Below are 12,705 nucleotides of genomic sequence, written 5' to 3' on the forward strand. Positions count from 1 at the left end.
TTCTACTTCCAAAATAAAATAGTGGGAATATATTTGGAAAAAAAATATAAACCTGAGGTTTTAGCTTCTTCACTTGCCTGAAAATCCTCAACTAAACCAGTTACAGAGAAACATATTTGTTAATAAATACTACATTTAGGATGTAGTATATTTTTGTAATTACTAAAAATTAGTAGTATTGATCAACACAAGTTCACACATATTCTGATAGTTTCTATACTCATCATTTGGTTAAGGCTATTGTCTGCTCACTGGCTTTTGTGTGCATAGTCTAGCGTATAGCTCAGGAAATTTTTACCAAAGGCAGGAAATCAAATTATCTTAATTTTTTAATGTTCTACTGGTAAACCCAAAGCCATGTAATATGGTTATCTGTTTCCTGGATTTGTTATGTTAATCTCTTTAATTAAACCTTAAAGCCACAATATGCTGGCATTAAAAGCTGCTAAATGAATCAAAGCCAAAGAATTTACAGATAACAGATGATACTTTTCCCTCCTGGCCAGTCTCAATATGCTAACCTCAGTTTTGAGAGGCCAAGGCAACTAAAGTGGTTAGCAAGCCCTTTCCTCTAGGAGCTCGACACTGCCAGGCATTGACTGGCCCGCTGGGGGATCTCTTCATTTAACAATGCTTACTGCTGACGCTGGGAGGCAAAGACCAGCAAGTTTGTGTTGCTATTCTCTACGACATACTGGGATACTTGAACATGGATATAATTTTGTTTTTAGCTAATGTGTGCATACATTAAAATAAATGAAATATAGTTGAGATACAATATTAGTTTCAGGTATACTATATAATTATTTGACATTTGCATATATTATAAAATAATCATCCTAAGTCTAGTAGCCATGTATCTCATACAAAGTTATTACATTATTATTGACAAAGTTCTTAATGTTATCAGTTCAGTTCAGTTCATTTGCTCAGTCATGTCTGACTCTTGGCAACCCCATGGATTGCAGCACACCAGGCTTCCCTGTCCATCACTAACTCCTGGAGATAGCTCAGACTCATGCCATCCAACCATCTCATCCTCTGTCATCCCCCCTTCTCCTGCCTTCAATCATTCCCAGCATCAAGGTCTTTTCTAATGAGTCAGTTCTTCTCATCAGGTGGCCAAAGCACTGGAGCTTCAGCATCAATCTTTCCAGTGAATATTCAAGACTGGTTTCCTTTAGGATTGACTGGTTTGATCTCCTTGCAGTCTAAGAGACTCTCAAGAGTCTTCTCCAACACCACAGTTCAAAAGCATCAGTTCTTTGGTGATCAGCCTTCTTTAGGGTCTGACTCTTGCATGCATACATGACTACTGGAAAAACTATAGCTTTGATTAGATGGACCTTTGTCGGCAAAGTAATGTCTCTGCTTTTTAATAGGCTCTCCAGGTTTGTCATAGCTTTTCTTCCAAGGAGCTAGCATCTTTTAATTTCATGGCTGAAGTTACCATCTACAGTGATTTTGGAGCCCAAGAAAATAAAGTCTGTCACAGTTTCCATTGTCTCCCCATCTATTTGCCATGAAGTGATGGGATCGGATGCCACGGTCTTTATTTTTTGACTGTTGAGTTTTAAGCCAGCTTTTTCACTGTCTTCTTTCATTTTCTACTGGTAACCTCAGTTACCTCAGTTTTGAGAGGTCATGGCCTTTAGTTCCTCTTCACTTTCTGCCATAAGGGTGATGTCATCTGCATATCTGAGGTGATCTTTATATTTGGTATATCTCTATGCTAAATATATATATATATATATGAGAAGTCACTCAGTCGTGTCCAACTCTTTGCGACCCCATGGACTGTACCCCACCAGGCTCCTCGGTCCATGGGATTTTCCAAGCATGAATACTGGAGTGGGTTGCCATTTCCTTCTCCAGGATATATATATATATACACACATAGATATATAGATATCTATAGATATATAGATATATATAGACATATAGATAGATATATATAGATATATAGATATGTGTGTATATATATATATATATATACAGGCTTCCCTGGTGATTCAGATAGTAAAGAATCCGCCTGCAATGCAAGAGACCCAGGTTTGATCCCTGGGTCGGGAAGATCCCCTGGAGAAGGGAATGGCAACTCACTCCAGTATTCTTGCCTGGTGAATTCCATGGGCAGAAGAGCCTGGTGGGCTACAGACCATGGGATTGCAGAGTCAGACATGACTGAGTGACTAACACTTCATCTATAGTCACTCAGTCATGTCCCAGTCCTTATTTATTTTGTATTTATTATGTAACTGAAGGTTTTTACCTCTTAATCTTCTTCACCTTTAATACCTATCTCTGTCACCCATTATGCATATCTCTGTCACCTAATCTTTGTCAGTTCGTATGCCTACCCTCCTCAAACCTCCTCTTTTCTGGCAACTGCTGGTTTGTTCTCTGTGTCTATTAGCCTATTTTCATTCTGTTTTGTTTTGTTCCTTAGATTTAATATGCGAGTGAAATCATGTGATATTTGTCTTTGCATAATTTCACATAGCGTAATACCCTCTAGATGCATCCATGCTGTCACAAATGGCAAGATTTCGTTTTTTGAATGGCTGAATAAAATTCCATTGTGTGTATGTATGTATATACACAAACATTTGTATATACTTGCCACTTCTTCTTTATCCATTTGTCTATTGATGGAAACTTCTGTTGCTTTTATATGTTGGCTATTGTAAATAATGCTACAATAAAAAATGGAAAGCATATATATATAGATAGATAGATAAATACTGAAAAATAGAATTGCTGGATCATATGGTAATTCTCTTTTTAATATTTTGAGGAACCTTCATACTCCATGGAGGCTGCACCAGTTATGTTCCCACTGACAGTGCAGGAGTGCTGCCCTTTCTCAACATCCTTGCCAATGCTTATTTGTCATCTCTTTGATGATAGCCATTCTGACAGGTGTGAGGTGGTATCTCAATGAAATTTTGATTTGCATTTTCCTGAATATTAGTGTTCAGAAAGGTGAGTATCTTTTCATATGCCTGTTGACCATCTGTAAGTTGTTCTTGAGAAAGTATTCAGTTCCTCGCCCCATTTTTTAACTGGGTTCTTTGTTTTTATGCTGTCCAAATGTATGACTTATTTGTATGTATTGGATGTGCTGCACTAAGTCACTACAGTTGTGTCCAACTCTTTGTGATGCCATCGACTGTAGCCTGCCCTGTTCCTCTGTCCAAGGTATTTTCCAGGCAAGAATACTGGAGTGGGTTGCCATGCCCTTCTCCAGGGATGTATTGGATCCTAAGATTTTATTGACTATATCATTTGCAAATATATTCTCCTCTTCAGTTAGCTGATTTTTCATCTGTTGTAGTTTTCTTTGTTGTGCAAAAGTTTTGTTCGTTTGATGTAATCCCATTGATTGATTTTTGGTTTTGTTTTCATTGCTCACGTATCATGTATCCATGCTCAGTTGTGTCCAACTCTTTGTAGTCCAGTGAACTGCAGCCCACCAGGCTCCTCTGTCCATGGAAATTTCCAGGCAAGAATACTGGAGTGGGTTGCCATTTCCTCCTCCAGGAGATCTTCCCAACCCAGGGATCAAATCCACATCTCCTATGTCTCCTCAGTTGTAGGCAGATTCTTTACCATTAGACACCTGGGAAGAAACATAGCCAAAAATATATTGCTAAGATATGCCAGCACATTTGGAAAACTCAGCAGTGGCCACAGGACTGGAAAAGGTCAGTTCATTCCTATCCCAAAGAATGGCAATGCCAAAGAATGCTCAAACTACTACACAATCACACTCATCTCACACTGCTCAAAATTCTCCAAGCGAGGCTTCAACAGTACCTGAACCATGAACTTACAGATGCTCAAGTTGGCTTTAGAAAAGACAGAAGAACCAGAGATCAAATTACCAACATCTGTTGGATTATCAAAAAAGCAAGAGAGTTCCAGAAAAACATCTATTTCTGCTTTATTGACTATGCCAAAGTTTACATGACTATCCACTGTGTGGATCACCACAAACTGTGGAAAATTCTTAAAGAGATGGAAATACCAACCCACCTGACCTGGCTTTTGAGAAACCTATATGCAGGTCAGGATGCAACAGTTAGAACTGGACATGGAACAACAGACTGGTTCCAAATTGGGAAAGGAGTACATCAAGGCTGTATATTGCCACCCTGCTTATTTAACTTCTATGCAGAGTACATCATGAGAAACACTGGGCGAGATGAAGCACAAGCTAGAATCAAGATATCTGGGAGAAATATCAATAACCTGAGACATGCCAGTGACACCACCCTTATAGCAGAAAGTGAAGAAGAACTAACGAGTCTCTTGATGAAAGTGAAAAAGGAGAGTGAAACAGTTGGCTTAAAATTCTACATTCAGAAAATGAAGATCATGGCATCTGGTCCCATCACTTCATGGCAAATAGATGGGGAAAGTGGAAACAGTGACAGACTATTTTTGGGGGCTACAAAATCACTGCAGATGGTGACTGCAGCCATGGAATTAAAAGACACTTGCTCCTTGGAAAAAAAGTTATGATCAACTTAGACAGCATATTAAAAAGCAGAGACACTACTTTGCCAACAAGGGTCCAGCTAGTCAAGGCTATGGTTCTTCCAGTAGTTATGTATGGATATGAGAGTTGGGCTATAAAGAAAGCTGAGCACTAAAGAATTGATGCTTTTGAACTGTGGTGTTGGAGACGAATCTTGCAAGTCCCTTGGACTGCAAGGAAATCCAACCAGTCCATCCTAAAGGAAATCAGTCCTGAATATTCTTTGAAAGGACTGATGATGAAAGTGAAACTCTAATACTTTAGCCATCTGATGTGAAGAACTGACTCATTGGAAAAGACCTTGATGCTGGGAGGGATTGGGGGCATGAGGAGAAGGGGATGACAGAGGATGAGATTTTTGGATGAGTTCGTGTAAACTCTGGGGGTTGGTGACGGACAGGGAGGCATGGTGTGCTGCAATCCATGGAGTTGCAAAGAGTTAGACACGACTGAGAAACTGAACTGAACTGAACTGAAGACTGATGTCAAAGAGCATCAGTCTAAAAACTATTTTCATTTACACTTTTTATGGTTTCAGATCTTACATTATAGTCTTTAGTCCATTTTGAGTTTGCAAGGTGTGAGAAAGTAGTCCAGATTGATTCTTTTGTATGTAACTCACAAGTTATTCCAACACTGTATTAATAATACTGTCTTTCCCCCTTGTATATTCTTGGCTCCTTTATCATAGAGTAATTGACCATATACCTGTGAGTTTTTTTTTTCTGAGCTCTCTATTCTGTTCTCTTGATCTAGTGTGTCTGTTTTTTTGTGCCAGTACCAAAGTATTTTATTTATTTATTTTTACCATACTCTTTTAATTACTATAACTTCATATAATTGTTTGAAATCAAAGTGTGATACCTTCAAATTTGTTCTTCTCACTCAGGATAATTTGGATATTTAGGTACTTCTATGTTTCCCTACATATTTGTATTTGTGTGTTTCCATACAAGCAGGGCAAAGGCTAATAGAGTTTCCAAGAAAATGCACTGGTCATAGCAAATACCCTCTTCCAACAACGCAAGAGAAGACTCTACACATGGACATCACCAGATGGTCAACACCAAAACCAGACTGACTATATTCCTTGCAGCCAGTGATGGAGAAACTCTATACAGTTAGCAAAAACAAGACTGGGAGCTGACTGTGGCTCAGATCATGAACTCCTTATTGCCAAATTCAGTCTTAAATTGAAGAAACTAGGGAAAACCACTAGGCCATTCAGGTATGATCTAAATCAAATTCCTTATGATTATACAGTGGAAGTGAAAAATAGATTTAAAGGACTAGATCTGATAGACAGAGTGCCTGATGAACTATAAATGGAGGTTTGTGACATTGTACAGGAGACAGGGATCAAGACCATCCCCATAGAAAAGAAGTACAAAAAAGCAAAATAGCTGTCTGAGGAGGCCTTAAAAATAGCTGAGAAAAGAAGAGAAGCAAAATCAAAGGAGAAAGGGAAAGATATAAGCATCTGACTACAGAGTTCCAAAGAATAGCGAGGAGAAATAAGAAAGCCTTCCTCAGTAATCAAGGCAAAGAAATAGAGGAAACCAGCAGAATGGGAAAGACTAGAGATCTCTTCAAGAAAATTAGAGATACCAAGGGAACATTTCATGCAAAGATGGGCTCGATAAAGGACAGAAATGGTATGGACCTAACAGAAGCAGAAGATATTAAGAAGAGGTGGCAAGAATACAAAGAAGAACTGTACAAAAAAGATCTTCACTACCCAGATAATCACGATGGTGTGATCAACTCACCTAGAACCAGACATCCTGGAATGTGAAGTCAAGTGGGCCTTAGAAAGGATCACTATGAACAAAGCTAGTGGAGGTGATGGAATTCCAGTGGAGCTATTTCAAATCCTAAAATATGATGCTGTGAAAGTGGTGCACTCAGTATGCCAGCAAATTTGCAAAATTCAGCAGTGGCCACAGGACTGTAAAAGGCCAATTTTCATTCCATTCTCAAAGAAAGGCAATGCCTAAGAATGCTCAGACTACCGCACAATTACACTCGTCTCACACAATACTAAAGTAATGCCCAAATTCTCCAAGCCAGGCTTCAGCAATGCGTGAACCGTGAACTTCTTGGTGTTCAAGCTGGTTTTAGAAAAGGCAGAGGAAACAGAAATCAAATTGCCAACATTCACTGGATAATCAAAAGTGCGAGAGAGTTCCAGAAAAACATTAATTCTGCTTTATTGACTATGCCAAAGCCTTTGTGTGGATCACAATAAACTGTGGAAAATTCTGAAAGAGACGTGAATATCAAACACCTGACCTGCCTCTTGAGAAACCTATATGCAGGTCAGGAAGCAACAATTAGAACTGGACATGGAACAACAGACTGGTTCCAAATAGGAAAAGGAGTACATCAAGGCTGTATATTGTCACCCTGCTTATTTAACTTCTATGCAGAGTACATCATGAGAAACGCTGGGCTGGAAGAAGCACAAGCTGGAATCAAGATTGCCGGGAGAAATATCAGTAACCTCAGATATGCAGATGACACCACCCTTATGGCAGAAAGTGAAGAGGAACTAAAAAGCCTCTTGATGAAAGTGGAAGAAGAGAGTGAAAAGATTGTCTTAAAGCTCAGCATTCAGAAAATGAAGATCATGGCATCTGGTCCGATCACTTCATGGGAACTAGATGGAGAAACAGTTGAAACAGTGGCAGGCTTTATTTTTCTGGGCTCCAAAATCACTGCAGATGGTGACTGCAGCCATGAAATTAAAAGATGCTTACTCCTTGGAAGGTAAGTTATGACCAACCTAGATAGTATATTCAAAAGCAGAGACATTACTTTGCGGACTAAGATTCATCTAGTCAAGGCTATGGTTTTTCCAGTAGTCATGTATGGATGTGAGAGTTGGACTATGAAGAAGGCTGAGCACCGAAGAATCAATGCTTTTGAACTGTGATGTTGGAGAAGACTCTTGAGAGTCCCTTGGTCTGCAAGGAGATCCAACCAGTCCATTCTGAAGGAGATCAGCCCTGGGATTTCTTTGGAAGGAATGATGCTAAAGCTGAAACTCCAGTACTTTGTTCACCTGATGTGAAGAGTTGACTCATTGGAAAAGACTCTGATGCTGGGAGGGATTGGGGGCAGGAGGAAAAGGGGATGACAGAGGATGAGATGGCTTGATCGCATCACTGACTAGATGGACGTTAAGTTTGAGTGAACTCTGGGAGTTGGTGATGGACAGGGAGGCCTGGCGTGCTGCGATTTATGGGGTCGCAAAGAGTTAGACACTACTGAGCAACTGAACTGAACTGAGGTCATGAAGCCTTGATAGTATTAGAGCTTTTATAAGAAAAGACACCAGGCAACTTGCTCTCTCTGCTTTGTTTTTTCGTGAATCATAGTAGTGAAATTAATGGCCGGGGACCACCACACTACATCCTTTATATTTATAGGGATATCCCTAATTTTTGCCATTTATCCAAGGATGGAATAGTGTTTTCTATTTATGACCTCAGCCAGGGAATATAGCTGCCAGAGATTTCCATTTGGCCTTCCATACTATGATTTCTCTTACCTCACAGGCCAAGGTCCTAACGAACAGACTTCAGTTTTAGGCAAAAGTTGCCAGGTTGGAAACTGAGTCTTACCGGGAAACTTGGCAAGAAATCGTGATTGTGTTTTGATAACTTCATTCAATTTCCTGAGGATCTATTCTTAATTTCCTTTGTGCAGAATAAATGCATTTGTTGTCTGCCTCTCTACTCTGTCCCTAATGTCATCATGGTATGTACCTCTTAGCAGGTCAAGTTTGTCCCGACCGCCTCTCTGATCTTACTATACATTGTAATATTTATATTCCCTTGGCTTTCAAGGACCTTTATTTTTATCAATTTCTATTATCATGGTTACTGGGGTGAGCCTAGTTCTTTAATATCATCTTCTAGAGTATTGGCTTGTCATAATCACTCTTACAGTAGTAGTAATCTCATATTTTTTAATCCCCAAAATATATTTTCTTCGTTATGTTCATAATTTATAGTTCTCTGAATATAATGATTAAATTTCTTCTCATATGGTATGCCCTTTATCTATACTGTTATTATACTATAAATAAAAAGACAGTTCTAAACCTTTTTATAACATGCCTTCTTTTCCAAATCTATTGTTGATACCTCACTCTAAATACTTTTATACCATCACTCTTCCTTTTGGAGTTAGATGACTTTTCTATGAATTTCCATAGTTTGCAATATTATGATCTCATGATTATTTACTTGTCTTCTTCTATATGTTTATTGTTCTAGAATTAGAGACTGAGCTATGTCTGGCCTTGTACCTTGTACCTTGTAACTTGTGGAGTGGCTTAGCACATGTTTCTTGAATAAAAGACAATAACTATAATAATTAAAAATTAATGTACCAGCCATTGACTTAACAAATAACCTTATTCAGAAGTCTAAAGATTTGATTGAATTATATTCCAATATTCCAGTTCAGTGTGGCACAGAATTAGGGAAACTCTATCATTAAGAATACTGCACTTCTTTATGTGTATAACACTGACTATATTTTATGCCAGAAATAGCTTTCAAATGTGGGGACACAGTCTGAGAAGATTGTTCAGACATGCATTAGCTTGTTAGTAAGCTTGTTCTAGTTCATGGTTTGTCTAGCTATTTGACACTACTGACATTTTGGGCTGGTAATTCTCAGTGGGAAATCTTTCCTGTTCACTACAGGTTGCTTTGTATCATCCCTAAACTCTACCCACTGGTACTGCTTCATTTATGACAACCTAGGGAAGTGAAAGTCACTCAGTCGTGTCCAACTCTTTGTGACCCCACGGACTGCAGCCTGCCAGACTCAGCTGTCAATGGAATTCTATAGGTCAGAATACTGGAGTGGGTAGCCATTCCCTTTTCCAGGGGATCTTCCCAACCCAGGTATTGAACCCACGTCTCTTGGATTGAACCCAGGTCTCCAGCATTGCAGGCAGATTCTTTACCATCTGAGCCACCAGGGAAGCCGATGACAACCTAAAATGTTTGCAAATATTGGTAAATATCCCTTGGAGGATAATGTTACCCTGGCAAAGAGTCACTGGTCGAGAAGAACTTACACAAATTTTTCAACTGAGCCAAGGTAAGGAATTGTTTTCTTTTAAATTTATCATCGTGTCTTTATAATATCTAACATAGAGGCATCAGGTAAAGAAAGAGATTCAGAGGGGGATAATGACAAAAAAAAAAAAAAATCCAAGGAGACTAGATTTCTCATTCCAGAAGGGAATAGTTTACTATTGTTCTAAAAACATTTGAATTATTGTAACTCTTACTCACTAATTATATTACCCTCTCTGTGGAGACTTATTACCCTTTTACCTTGAAAACGGTCCTAAAATATCTTATTAAAAAATGGCAAAAGCTGGTGTGTTGGTTCTAGTCCTCTAAGTAGTACTTCCCCTGATGGGATTACATATGCAAGAGCTTTGTAGGGTGAAATGCCTGTGTAGGAAAAAGCAGAGGGAGATGGAATTTTAAAAGGGAATCAGAAGACTGAGATGCAAGTCTAAATACTGTGAAAGGGAGAAGACATGAAAGCTAACTGATAGGCAGATTCTCAAACAGTAGCATAGGCCTAAGAAGGTTTCTGCCAGATCAAACGTGTCTCCTCGAGTCAAAGTCATCCTTCAGAGGCATCCTGCCTCCTGCAGGAATGGACCCGCCTCAATATTCCTGCTATGTACGTCCACTGAGTGGGCTCAGCAGAACCTTGTGGTGGATTCAGAATGCAGCTCCTAGTGCGATTGTCTGTTATGGTCACAACAGCTGCTGTACCTCCAGTTGTTGGTCAGCTTTTCTCTTAATATCCTCAAAGCAGGAGATCTGAATGTTACATTTTTCCTGCCAAAGCCTGTATCTTTGTTTTGAGTGCAAAGAGAAACAGAGGAGTTGAGGAACTAAATATGTATTTTATTATTACATAAGTAAAGGGCTTCTCAGGTGGTATTAGTGGCAAAGAATTCACCTGTCAATGCAGGAAACGCCAGAGACTTGGGTTCTGTCCCTCGGTCTGGAAGATCCCTTGGAGAAGGAAATAGCAACCCACTGCAGTATTCTTGCCTGGAGAATTCCATGGACAGAGGAGCCTGGTGGGCTACAGTCCATGGGGTTGCAAAGTCAGACATAACTTAGTATGCAGGACAGGACATTACACAGGTAAATAACTCCAGTTATACTGTCCAATGCATTAGGCACTAGTGATATGAAATAATTTAAATTAATTAGAATTAAATATGATTAATAATGCAGTTCTGTAGTTGCAGCAGCCATATATCAAGCGATGAGTAGCTACATGTGGCTAGTAGACACTGTATTGGAAAGTGATGATTTATAATATTTCCACCACAGTAGAGTGTTTTATTAAAATAACAATGGTCTAGGAAAATGGAAGCAAAAATAGATGTACTCTTTGTATAGCCTGTTAGGCCTTCTTTTTTATTAAAAAATTCATTAAAAGTCAGCATAAATTAATATAAATTTGAAATTGCCAGTAGACATTTAAATGTGAATTGTTCATTGTAACTTTGGGGAAAATCTCTGTAAAAGCCATACTTAAGACTCATATCTGTTTACTAACAGTTTAACTATCTTTTTACCTTGCTAATATAAAAGTAATGTTCAAAAACAAGATTTCAAAAATTCTGTACAATAATCTACATTAAAACGTATTAGATAGAAGAGATACTTATAGAAATAATTTAGAAAGGTCATCCATTTGCCCCAATTATTATATAGCTTTAAGGAAATTATTAATTGTACATAAGAATTTTCAAGTGTTCTATTTTCTAATTTATTTGTCTTCAGGGAAAGTATAACATTTGTTGAGAAAAAAATTCTGTGTTTTCACATTATGTATGAAATGCCTATGGAGGAATTCTGTCCTGTAATTATAGCATTTACCAACCACAGTATGATATGATATGCTACCTATATTTTGTTGTCTTCTACACCTCAAAGCAGTAACCCTTGAGTAGAATGCAGATCTTCTCACAGTGCCAGGCACATAATAAACAAGATGCAAATATTTATTGACCACAGGTGAACTAAGCAAATGAAATACTTGTGATTTCCAGTTGTACATTAATAGAACCTTTCTCAATTGTCTTTTTGCATCAGAATTATTTATCCCTCTCTTACTCTAGTTTGCTATCTAGTCAAAACCAGAAATCTGAACTGATTCGTGAACATTCAAAATATACTGAAGCTCCATATGATTTTTAGAGATCTATATCTATTTTAAAGCTATCTATTCATCCATCTTTCTGTGTTTAATCTCCAATCTTTTGAGGTTCTCTGAGAATAGATTTAAGAATTGGATAGATTGGAAATCTGCATTAATGTGTTATTCACATATTGCATATTGGGGAACAAGACATAAAGCTACCTAACAGTTCGAACTCTGACACTTAAACTGTGGAGTTTCATTTAAGACTGGATGACCCAAATTCACTTCTGTTTTAAATATGGTGACAGAAATCTCTGATGGAAGCTGCAGAGACATGTCACTTAGGCAAAACTAGACAAAATAGTTCTTTTCAGACAAAGCAGATGAGGATACCTTCATAACTGAATGAACATTTAAAATGCAAACATCCTCATAGTATACTGTGTAATTAAATTCATCTGAATTAAATATATATGGAATAGAATTGGATAGAATAAGCTTGACTTTTAAAAATATTTGCAGCATAATAGAATATTCAGATGTCAAATAACGATGGCCTTTAAAGTCAGATAAATTTTTCACGTAACAAAGAGACAGTAAAGTTTCTTTCACAAAGTTTATTAAGTATTGTAGAGTGTAATTATGGAGATCTATTTTTTAATTTAATTTCACCAGCTGTCACTGATAGCATGCATTATTCAACATCATTGTAAAGGGGTACAGGTCCTGGAAGGTTACAGAATAAAAATTTGGTACATGAACATTGAGTGTTATACTATAAAGAAAGGCTGTCAAGTTTTAGTAGGACAATGAAGTGAGCTGAATGCAACAGAGATAGACACAATGAGAACAGAAACATGACGTTCTGACCACTAAACAAAAAAGTAAGGTCAAGAATAAAGAGAGTGGCAAATTAGACATGACTTTAAAATGAGAATAAATGATAATGAAATCAG

The sequence above is a fragment of the Capricornis sumatraensis genome, chromosome 17 (assembly GCF_032405125.1).
Source record: "Capricornis sumatraensis isolate serow.1 chromosome 17, serow.2, whole genome shotgun sequence".
In the NCBI taxonomy this organism is placed as follows: Eukaryota; Metazoa; Chordata; class Mammalia; order Artiodactyla; family Bovidae; genus Capricornis; species Capricornis sumatraensis.